The sequence below is a fragment of the Cygnus olor genome, chromosome 1, assembly GCF_009769625.2.
Source record: "Cygnus olor isolate bCygOlo1 chromosome 1, bCygOlo1.pri.v2, whole genome shotgun sequence".
NCBI classification, from domain to species: Eukaryota; Metazoa; Chordata; class Aves; order Anseriformes; family Anatidae; genus Cygnus; species Cygnus olor.
In genome coordinates, this window is record NC_049169.1 from 9,151,581 (window position 1) to 9,164,407 (window position 12,827).

The following is a 12,827-nucleotide window of genomic DNA, read 5'->3' on the forward strand; positions in this document are numbered from 1 at the left end:
CCCTTTTTTCTCTCTCTCTCCCTTTCTCTTTCCCTCCCCCCCCCCACCTTTTATTTTTATTTTTTTTCTTTTTCTTTAAACCGCCCTAATAGAGATGAAGCCTGATAGATCCACCCAGGTGTAGGTGAAATGGTAGAGCCTCAAGCGTAATAGATGCTGTGCTCTTGTGCTGAAGTTCCACACAGTGTCCTGAAGGGTTGTCTCGCAGCAGTGAGATGGGTTGCTCTTTGCACAGTTACAAAGTCAATGAGCTTCCTCCCGCTTACATGTATGACTAATTTAGAAACCAACCTGGATCTAGGTGAGCGCTGCAGAACTCTTTCTTCTCTTCAGTGCACGGACAAAGCACAGCACACAGTAAGTGGAAAATTTGCCTTTACTTGTTTTACTTGGAAATTAATTAACTGTGTTTACTTTTGGGAGAATCCTCTGAAGGCTGGTGCAGAAATGAACCAGAATAATGTTTGCATGCAGATCCCTTGTGTATTTCCTCCTGTTTTATTTTACACTGTGCCCTGGTCCTGCCACTTCAGCCTGAATACTCAGACAGCACAGCTCTGAAGCTGCTTTCTTATCTAAAACTGAGATATGTAATGATATCAGTAACACATAGGTCCATTTCTCTATTGATGTATGTGTCTGTGCTTATCCGATTACAGGGCAGAATCAGAGTTTAATCATTTTCATGATGAAATGCAAAAACAAAAATCCCTAAACGAAGAAACTAAAATACTGTAAACCTACTCTTTTTCTGTGGAGGGGAGAGAGGAGGGAACAGAGGAAGGAAGAATTAGAAATGTTAGGAATTTTAAAAAATTAAATTAATTTAGCCTGCAAAAGAAAGATGCATTATTTTGTTTACCAAACCACTGATTGAAATATAAAGAGAATGCCGCCAAACTATAAATTAATAACCTGTATCAACTACAGTGATAGTAAAGCTTGAAACAAAGCTTATCTAAAATGCAAGAAGAGGCATATTAGAAACAGATGTATAGAATCTCAACTTTGACTCTTCAGTCTTTCATGCTTGGTTTAAAGCAGCCTTAAAGTTGCCTTTACTTTGCATTTACAACTTTGGATTCGCAGTTAAACTGTGCTTGAACTTGAAGTCAAGATTTGATCTTAGCACACACATATTCTTCGAACCTCCTACTGGAGTTTTACTTTGCTATTGGGAGCATGTTTACCACTGTTGCATATATGCTGAAGTACATTAACAAGCTTTTTGTGATGAACTTTCAGGTGGAATGCCAGCCAATGTAAAAGAATGTGTCCGTTGCATATACAAAATGTTCTGTCTGAGAAATAAACACACGCAGTATAAAAAGGATCTGCTGGCATCTCAAGTAGATGATGACACAGTGTAAGAATGCATACCAGAAGTATGTTTGGATTTATTTTCCAGAGGATCCAGTGAGATGACACTTCTCTCTTTAGGCTTAATTTATTCTGAACTATTACCCAGGTTGGTGGCTGTTGTCAACACTGGAAGTGGAACAAATGAGTCTGCATAGTTATGCCTATAAAATGCTTTCAATAGTCTTCCCTACTGCAGAAGAGTTATTTTCTTTGCTCTTGGACAGACAAGTATATATGGTCCTTTTAATTAGCCATGGCTTTAGGCTGCTGCAGTTATCCTTTGTGCATGATAGCCATTAGCCTGACTCTCCTGCTAAAAAAAAAATAAAAATAAAAAATCCAATCTGTTGACAGTAATCATTTGAATGTGGCAATTTAAAAAGGATGAAGTTGGAAGTATAAGAAGGTAAAACAACCACCTCAGAAGAAATACTTAGACCTCTATTTGCTGGCATCAGACAGCGGTCAATGCCTACCCCCTACAGGGAGAGAATCTAATTTCATTGAGCCTCCCTTAGTGCATGAACACTGTAGCAGTTCAGTTCATCCACTAGAGTTGTGCAGTTATTCTCTGACTCCAACAACTGCCCCTTAATGATGAGGTCAGACTGTGATTAATAGAAAGACTTTTTCAAAGAGCTGGATTGCTAAGAAATAGCACAATTAATAAATAGCAATAGACATTTTTTCTCTCTTAAATTTAAACCAGTGGAAAATGTCTTTTGGAATTTAAAAGCCATAATCAGCAGTGCTCTTTCACAGCTGCAAAGTTAAAGTGTGAATTTATAATAAATTCCTGCTTACCTTATGTCATCTGCATAAACTATATATCATGAACATAACTTTGCAACCATCCCTGTGTGGTTAGAGTAGATCAAAAACAGTCTTAGAAATTGCACTATGCCTATGAATTTAAGATACTACCTATTAAGTTACTAAAGTGAGATTGATAGAGGTATAGGTGAGATTGGTATTTATGGGGCACATTCTCACTTTCATACTCACATCAAGTACTCCGACAGTATTAATATCAAAACAAATTATTACTCCTCCTCCCCCACCCCCCACCCCCACCCCCAATCTAACAGTTTTTGATTGGTACTTTATCCGTTTCTTTCAGTAGGACTCATTTCTCTGTAAGGCACTTACGGATAGCAGTAAAAAAGAATGAAGATAATATTGACTGATAAGTTTCTATTTACATAAATAAACTGAACAAAATTTATCCCTGTTTGTTGGCCAATTTGTGTGATTGTATGTATTTTTATACCTATTTTTATAATGTATTTTTTGAAACGCAGATTTTGTTGTTTTTCCCCATAAGATAAAAAAATACTGTTTTTAATTATATTTTTGTAATACAATAACTTTTAAATCTTTCATATTTTGTTTATTATTACTATGAATTTTAAGTGTGTGCAGCTTAACCACTTAATCTACTTTTCTCTCTCTCACCATCTTTCTGGTATACACACAAGCATATACACACATATAACAACAAGAAATATTATGATCTATCCGTTCTCCTCACTTTGAAATGGTGCTTTAAATCCCTTAAGACCTTTTCTGGTCGTGTTTTCTTCAGTGCCTGAAATAGAGCCCGATCTCAGCAACAACTCATGTGACATCAAGGAAGAGTCATTCTAATGGAATCATTTTAAAAATACTTTGTTAATACATATCATTTGACAATATTATTTACTAACAAAACTCCATTGAAGACATAAATATTAAATAAGTCTTTTTTCTTTCTATAACTAACATTTCTACAGAAGGCTTTAATTTTACTCCCTTTTGCTTGTGTACTGGAATCTATAGGTATTGTATGACACAATGAATCCTGTATTATCTTCTTTGATACTATTACTCATGGCTGCTAAAGATTTAATGAGTCTTAAACTGAAAAAGATGTAGACATAGTGCTTATAGGCATAACAATGTGTTACTGATGAGCATCAAAAGATTACCAGGATATTAGCTAGGGTTACAGGAAAACCTCAAATCATGTAAATTCCACAAATCCAAAATATTTTCCATAAGAAGTCACTAAAGAAAGTTTCTCTTCATCTGTATTATTACTCTTCATACAAAGCACCAATTTCAAGCTAGTTCAGATCTTTGTTCTGCCAAGGCCAACATATTGCAAGTCTAGTTAAGTATTGCTAATGCTGTTTACATTAAAATCACACCAATTATTTACAGCAGTATACTGGTGTACACAGATTTTTGGATTTTACTTTACTAAGTCTTGTTTACTTCTGTGAGTTTAGGTAAAAGTAATTTGAACATAATTTGTTTTTCATTCTTCTTATGGAAAGAAAGTATCAATGTAGATTTGACGTACGAGCTGTTACTCGAGGGCATTTTAGGCACTTCCATGAAGCCTAAGCGTTTGGTCTAGAAAACTCATGTCCAGTGATAATCAGGTTTTGGCAGTGAATGTTTAGCACATGTTTTTAAAATAATGTTTAATATTAAGTAAGTCGGACTAATCTGTATACAATAAGAGATTTCTTGTTACCAGACTGCTGTGTCTATTAAAACTAAATCACCTCAAGTTGAAAACTTGTCTTTTGAGTTCAGTTGAAAACAAGCCTTGTTTGTTCTTGTTGTTGTTTCGTTTGTTTGCTTGTTTTAAGATTCAGAAGACAATTACATCCTGTCTTGCTGCTCTGTATCAGAATGAAATACTCAAAATACCATAAAGTTGTTATTGTGGTTTATTAAATTCAGTGGCATCACAGTAAAGAGTTGTTGACTGTTGATAATTTTATTCTTAATATATGGACCTGTGGAAGTTCACATAAAGTGCTTGTCTGAAACAATGCTGTCATTCTGATATATCATTTTAATATTCAAGTACCAGTTTAACAAGTGGATTTTCTCATACTTACGAGTAGATTGGTCTTCCATGTGAGTGAGGAACTTGGATGCTGATGGCAGTAGATACAAATATTCAGGAATAATGAAAGTAAAACTACAGGAAGAAATAAAAAATTATACTTTTCTATAGCCAAGCTGAATATTACCGTCTTCTTCCTATGAAGCATTGGACTGCAAATGCTATTAAACTGCAAAGGAAACAGTAAATGCATTTTAAGAGCAACATGCCTCTGTCCTTATTCTAAAAAAAGTTAATTCACTTGAAATGATTAATGGAAAAAGCCTTTTTTTTTTTTTTTTACTGCTATTCTTTAAAGGGTAGTAAAGATATATGAACCCCATGATATGCACAAATCCCATGCACAGAGACTATGAGTTTGATTCAGTAGCTTATATTCTGGCGTAAAACGTCAAAAAAGAGTGGTAAGGAAATAATGAATAAGAATAATTTATTTATAACTATTTTTTTTTCCTTTAAATTTAGGAGTGAGAGAAAGATTCAACCAGACTAAAAAATAAGATTGTTTTGTGTTTCTTTGTTTGTTTTCCCCAAATCTTATTTTGGGTTTACTCTATTCAACTCAGGTGTTATCTCATTTACTTCCTTGGAATTAAGAGCAGGGTTGAATTTAGCTTGCCATTTTTATGTTGAACTGTTTTAAAGTAACACTAGCTACAACTTTGTTGCTCTGACAACTTTGAAATTAAAAACCTGTAAAATTGGGACAAATTGGCCAACAATACTGCGCACAGGAAGGGTTGAGGTCAAAAATGTGTTTGTTAAATTTCCAGAAGGTTGGGCTGGACTTTAAAAGCTCCATAAATGTAAACCAGTCTTTGAAATAGCACAGCAAATTCACATGGTGCATATCACAGATGTGTGTCATACCTGTGTAATAACATTAGTGTTACACTAAAAATTTACATTTGAGAAAATGAAAGAAACATGTGTGGTACAAAGTAATGCGATTTCTACTGGAAGCTTTTTTCTTCTGAGTAGGTTTTCTCGCAACACAAATAGACCCCACCATCTGGAGTACTGATATGTGACACAGTTTTATTAATATTGTTTTTTAACTCATAGGCTTTGTGCATCCACGCAAACATAGATTTTCTTTTTAATGCTGTGGAAAAGTGAATAAAACCTTTCTTTCCTAAATCATGTTTTGAAAAATTCCTAAAGAATTATTAGTAACCCCAAATATATTCTTATTCCAAAATAAGACTTGTAATTGACTTGGTGAGGTGGCTAACATATCTACCATTCTAGTCAAGATTTTGAAGAAAGCAATGGGATCTTTACAGGTACAGAAAAGATATAGACAAGTATAACATCAATAATACCACCTCCTTCCTATGCAGTGTCTTCCAACATCATTCTACAAAATCTTTCTAGCCTGACCTGTTCTATCCCATTATGAAGCATACATTTCATAAGCCTGGTCATCATGCTTTAAAAAGACCACTCGAGCAGTTGAAACACAGCCTTCACAATACATGTATCAAGATGATATATAATAGTAATGTTTTAAGACCACAGACATGCCACATGAAGCCCTATGACTCTCCAAGCCAAATAATATGTGGAATGGGTGCAAAAAGGACATGAGGACAGTGGTTTGCAGAGCCTTTTGATCTTCAGACACATTCTATTTCTGTTTGCCTCAGTCATCAAGACAAAAAGACACATCCCTGGCAGATCTCTCAGTGGTTAAATGACTGAAAAGTGATGGGATGTCACAGTGTTAATTTAAAATGAGGGGAGGAAAGGAGAGGAGAGGCAAAGGTTACAATACTGGAGAGCTAATCACTCTCCCAACCTTATTAGCAGGAAAAGAACAACAAAAAAGAATTTAATAGGGATGATGTGCATTTCCCTTTGATAACGCAGAGATTTGGGAAGGCTGTGCAGATGGCCAGCACTGCACAGAACAGCTCTGTCAAGGCTGCTTACACATTCATGAAGATGCTATATGCCAGTAAAGCTTGATGGTCCATGGATCAGTGCTTCCATGTCTTCACAGGCCAAATTTCCACAAGCTGAAGAGTGTATGTGCAAAATGGCAAAAATATAAAAAAGAAAGCCTTGTTTGTTATTTTTCAATATTAGTTGTGGTTTCTCAGTCCATCCATTTGTCCTGTTACAAGAAGCTCCATCCAAGTGACCTTGCTTGGCAGCCATTTTAGCAGACCGAGAAGAAAGATTTAATGACATGACAAGCAAACATCTCTTTTGTCACTATGATGGCTCCCTTCACACTAGGGTTAAGGCACATTAAAAGGGTATTGTGGGAAAATATATGCAGCTGATGCCCATGCTGTACTGGATCTGTGAAAAAACAGATAACTGCTGTCTCCAGAGAGGAAATCCTGCCAAAACTCATACTGACTTCCATAGCACTTGAATTTAGCAGAGGGTTTTGATTTAACACCTTTACAGAGTTAAATAAATATATATCCTTGCATTCATACAAGAATATGTCACTCACACTTGACATTATTAATTTTAAGATCTTGTAGGGTCCAAATTTACTTATTGCTAGCATTTCCCAGTATTTTCATGAACAATCACAAATTTGATGAGGGATGAAAATACCCATTTCTAGCAATTAATATCATCTCACAGAAAGGAAAGTTTTATGAACCTGATAATCACAAGTGTTTTGAATTTGTTTGGGTTTTAAAATGCCAGTGGCTACTTGTCAAATTTCATTTGTAAATCAAAGTAGATTTTAAGTTCTACACCTGCAAAACAAGTGTTCAAAACTTGTAAACTTCTTTATGGATATATTCTTTGGCCTTCAGATACAGTGGAAAGAGTCCAAGACAATTTTTTATGGTTGAATTATAAACACTTGAAAAATGGAGTTTGTAATGAAAATGCTGACACAGCTTTAATTATTGCAGCATGAATGATTTTATTATACACTATCCACAGTGTCTGTACATACAAAGTACACGTTCTAGTGTTCTAATATTTCATTTAAGCAAAAAGCAATTATTTAGCAGATGTAGAGAGCTACACATAAACAGGCTAAACCAGTACCTTTACGCTGTTTGAAAACCTATACAGAATGTTATTACCACATAAAAGGGCTTATACTTTAGAAGACTCAAAGGTACAGAGAACCAGCCTAAGCAATAAACTGCTCTGGTGTACTTAATTAAAAAGCTTCAAGTTACTGAAGTCAATTGAAAAACAGAAGGTTTGATTCTTTAAGGTAATTTTGTCCTCCTCTGTTAAGTGCTTATCAAGTGTTAAGAACTAAAATGTTGTCCCAGCAATTTAAATAGACAATTTGCTTTTCTTCTACTGAAGGCAATTCTTTATTCTGTCAACCTAGACACGTGTAATAAAATGGGCAATCTGGATGTAATTGGGTGACATGGTTGGATTTAATTTACCTTTAATTAACTGGAACTGTAGAAGAAGCTGGGAAATCAGTATTAATATATTTCAGAAAATGACTGTTTTGCTGTTGTTCTCTTTACACAGTTAGCTATGGGAACTTTACACAGAAGGGTGGAGAGCATTGTTAATATTTATTTTAGTGTTAATATAGTTTTAGTGTTGTTGTGATCAAATTTAGAGAAAAGGTTTTTTTGTTTGTTTGTTTTTAATGATGCTACCACTTCATGAAAATGCCTTGTATTAGAAAGTAAACGGCCTAGCATTCATAGTTTCCCCAGTGGGTGAATGTGGAAAGTATATGGCTGCGTAGAGGCACTGCTTTTTGAGCAAGGTCTACATTAGCCTTAGCATGGTTGATACCAATCAACAGCAGCGCTCTGAGACCTGTTCCCAGGAAACACTCTGGAGCAAAACGCCACCAGGTGGGTGGTTTCGATTCACCAAGCCACCTTTGTACCATGCTCTGGAAACATTTACCAATAAAGAGCTGCTGACTCTCCAAACTATGTACGGTACCCAGAACAGCACAAACAGACTGGACAAAAGTGAGAAACCTAGTTAAACCATAAGAGCATAGTAATTATTATGATCATATACGTGCTGTCTGTATTTGAAATTCTGCACCATTTTACCATCTATTACATACACACGGGGTTTAGTATTCAGATAGCACAAATAACAAAAATGTAAGAAGAGAATTTGTGACCACTTTCAATGAATTTATATATTGAGATCCCATGTGTTTCCAGCATGGTCTTCTGGCTGAAAAGAAGTGCAGAACAGGTAGATTTCTAACTACTTGGAGGGATAGAAAAGAACTTGGTGACTTGTGATTATATAGCTGTTTAGTCAAACTTGCAGCATGTGGGATTACATTCAGTCTGAGTTCATTTGTGTTTCGGGTCCAAAAGTTACAGTAGAACTAAAACACTTACTTGTAAGATTTTTGTTTATTTATTTATTTTTAAATCACCAGTTAATTACTGTTTCTAAAATACTGTTTTTAACTTTTCTGTCTCCAATTCCAACCATTCATTTCTGTTGTGTTATTGTCCACAAATTTTAGAGCTCTTCTCTCTTGTTTTTATCCTTACTTAAAAAAAAAAAAAAAAAAAAAAAAAAAAAAAAAAAAAGGCAAGAAGAACAAAATCTTGTCCCAGATTAATTTCTGGGTAGATGGGTAGATAGTAGATAAAGTCCTCTATACTACCTCAGTAGTATGAGGTAAGAAACTCCCTTGGATGACTCCTTTATAGGTTGATATTATTATTGCCCTCAGGACATAAATCTTTCTTTCTACTGAAAGACCATCAGCAACTACAGAAAGACTCTATGGTACCTAGTCTCCAATCCTGAGATGCTTGTATTAGGTGCTTAATGATGCACATGATAAATCTAGACCTAAATTCAAAAGCCCTCTGTTATAAATCATATCTACCATCTCTGCTCACTCTCTGAAATCCTCTGAATGTGTGGGCACCAGAAGTGGAAACAACATCCAATAGTGGCTACACTAGGGCAAAAAAAACACAGAAGTAATTTGATTTTGGTAACCCACATTTCTGCTTGGTTTTGATTGCAGCCTTTCTCTTCGTTTCAAGACAATAAAGGCAGTAATCCTATCAGTTATACTCTTTTTAGAGGTGTGGCTTGATTGTTTTTCCTGTGACTCACATTCTACATCAGCTCAAGTAAATTAGAATCAGGCCCTGTATATGTAAAATTTCAGGTCTCAGTGAGTTCATATTTCATTTGGTCCTAATCTTTTGCTTTCATTAACTATATTTTGCCTATAATACATAATGCAACATAATATATCAATCAATCTTCAAGCTAGTTTCATGAGTGGATATTGTATTTCTTCTGCATTATATATATTAGGTGAAATCAAATATAGTAAGATCTTATTTATTTCACATTGAAAACGAATATCTACTAAACAATTTAGCAATCTACTTTAAGTAACAATGACACTGAATAAATTTATAAATAATTTATTCATTATTGTTTAAGTGCTGGAATGTAAAACAGCAGTGGGGTAATTTTCCAAATACAGTATGGATCTTATGCATGCTATAAAGAGGAAAAAATAAAAAGAAAAAAGAACGAGATAACATAGTGAATTCAAGGGAGCAATATGATCTTAACATGTAAAAGACACTTCCTGCCTTTTGGACAGGTACATTTAAAAGTTGATGCTATTTCATTGTGGTTGTACATTTAGAATATATATATATATATATATATATATGTACAGGCACAGAAAAATAAGTAAAATGTACTTCTGACTACAGAAAAACAAGTAAAAATTCAAACAGTGTGGCAGTCTAATATTTCATTTTCCAGTGGCTACAGTGAATGTAAGAGCACCTCTGTAACAATGAATCCATTTTTCTGTTCTCAGTTTCCCTGGTGTAAATCTAGAGATGTTCCCTTCCTGCAAAGGTTAACTCCAGAGAACAGCAATGCCATCAAACCCCTAGCAAATATACAAGCAAAAAGTGACTTAAGCCTGAAAACCATGAAAATAGAAAAGAGGCCAATTAGTCATATAATTGATAAAATTAAATATGACATAAATAGAGCTAATTATGTCCTTGCTCTCAATTCAGATTTTATTAGCTCAGGAGCCCTTGGAGGTAGCCTAAATTATATGTATTATGTTTAGTTTGATGGGATTTTTTACCCTCTTTGCTTTATGGCCTCATGGGCTAGATCCCCAGCTGGCACAAATAAGAGTTGCTATTACCTTCAGTAGAACTGTGAGCATTTGCACAGTGGAATATCAGGCAACCCTGCTGGATTTGTTGGCTGACTTGATCCTTGGACAGGGTTGTTTTTGTGTGTGTGTGGTTTTTTTTTTTTTTATTATTATTATTATTTCTTTCCACCCCCCCCCCTTTTTTTTGTTTTATTTCTCTTTCTCTTTCTCCTTCTTTATATATGTGTGTATATGTAACATACGAAAACATTTAGGGTTTAATCTCACAACATTTCTCTGCAACCTTTGGAAAAGTGAGATTTACCATAGGGTTGCCACAATGGAAAAAGGAAAACTAACAACTTTCTCAGTCTCTGTACAACATATGAAGAATGGAGGGGGAAAAACTCTTTTATTCTGCAGCAGAGTAAATCTGCTCTGTAGTGAAGCCTTGATCTCCCCATTTCCAGATCCTTGAACTAGTTAAAGTGCAGTACAGCCCTTCATTTAGCATGTGCCTTTCCCATACGAATGGAAACACAGACGTGCAGAAGATGGTATGTATCCAGATCTTGTAGATACAGAGCATGAAGTGGCTATTATTGTGTGTATAGCATAGCACATCGTACAAGGAATAATAAGTCTCAGCTGGCACTTTAGTAATACTATTTATAATTACACCCCTGAAAGATGCCTTAAAAGAACATTATTATTATGGTGGAGTTAATCACTGTTGCAAAATGCTGGAATCAGTGTCACTTGCTCACATCCTCCTCATGGTTTGCATTGCCAACTTTGTGAACCACTTTTCTGTTTTCTCATCATCATCTCAAGTGTGGCTGCAGCCCATGTTGTAAATACAAAAAAATAATTTTGCAATTAGTAATTACACAATTATTAATATCCTGGCTGGTTTTGCCTCTATATTATGTCAGTCTTTCAGAAACATGAATTTGAATGTACAGCATATTTTTGAAACAGAAATGTACTATGAATCTCATTTTAGAGGGGTCATTTATCAGCCACATGCCCTTCTAATTGATTTACTTAATACAAAATATACATCTTTATGATACTTTCAAAAGGCAACTCATTTAACAGATTTGTTGCATCAGCAAAGAGTATGTAACTTTTAGTAGGCATTTACTAAATTCACAAATGATAATTTTGAAGGAACTCTAGAGAAAGCCAAATACATAATTGCCAAGCAAAACCAAATGCATAGAGTTATCATTAATGATGAATAGTTAAACTGAGGTCAGTGTGTCAAGTGAGTGTCATGTAACAGCACTTTATTCCCACATCCAGGCAAATGATACAGGCTGTAATGGTCAGTCCATAAGAGAAGCAATGATACATTGGAGAAATTTTAAGTCAGATATGGTGTACCATTCTCCACTGATTCACATGCTGTGAATTTATTGAGGTTGCTGAAAATATATTTCAAGGTAAGAGAATAATCTGAAGAGATAAGGATAAAAGTGATAAAATCAGGTTCATTAAGATAAATATAAGGTTGGGTTAATAGAAAGGTATAAGCAATGGTGTTGTTATGTGGTCAGATCCTGTATGCAGGTGCATAGAAGGAGACATAGATTCCTTCACGCATATGCACAGGAAACGTAGACTTGCACTTCTTGCTGTTGGAAGCAAACATCTGGGTTCTTCCATTTTAGACTTGGTCAAAAACCTCCCTGAAATTCAATAAAAGAAGTTTTTCTATGGACTTCAGTGAGTTTTGAATCAGGCTCTTTGAACATAAGCTCTGGATCAGGTGGAATGACATCAGGCACTCCTTGCACAATGTGTTCACAGACAAGGAGGGACATTATAAGCTTCCATTGCAGTAATGTAATTTGACAGCTCATTTAGAAGAGTGGAAAGGCATGGGGAAGTGAACAAGTATACATCAAAAAGTAATTTATACAGAGACAAAACGTTTGAGCATCCACCTTCAATCCTTTCCCTTTTTTGGACTATTTGATTTCCAATTTTTATGTATTTTTGCAATGGGATGATTATATTTTATTGACCTTAAAGAGACAAGGCTAGGTGCTGCAGATAGTAGTATGTCATTTTTAATATAAGAGTTTTTCTTAGTTGATCACGAAGAAGATATTTTCTGCAGATGCTGTTTTCCTAAAAAAGCACTAACATAATCCTTCCATAATACCAGAAGCTGTAATAATACCATTAATAACAGCTGGATAGCTTAATCAGCATTGGATGATTTTTAAGATGAATTTGCATAAAGGTTGGCAGAAACTTTTTGACAGAGTATTTTTTTGTGTGTGTGAGAAAAATACCGTCTTCTTCTGAGGAATCTGTCAGCTCTGATGGCAGTCCAACTAGAATCCAAACCTCAGATAAAAGATAGGATGGGTGGCTGCAAGGCAGTCCAATTTTAAAAGCCCAGGAACAAGCAATCCCATTGTGCTGCAAGTCAAGTAAGCGTGGCAGAAGACCAGC

General features: G+C 35.1%; 1 protein-coding gene across 1 annotated transcript in view; it reads left to right on the plus strand.

The window, feature by feature from the left end:
• The first annotated feature begins 224 nt into the window (after positions 1-224).
• Positions 225-12,827, plus strand: part of SEMA3A (semaphorin 3A) — a 331,651-nt gene continuing 319,048 nt past the window's right edge. The window contains exon 1 of the mRNA XM_040548218.1: positions 225-357. The gene's annotated coding sequence lies outside the window, so the exon portion shown is untranslated. The remainder of the gene's footprint in view (positions 358-12,827) is intronic.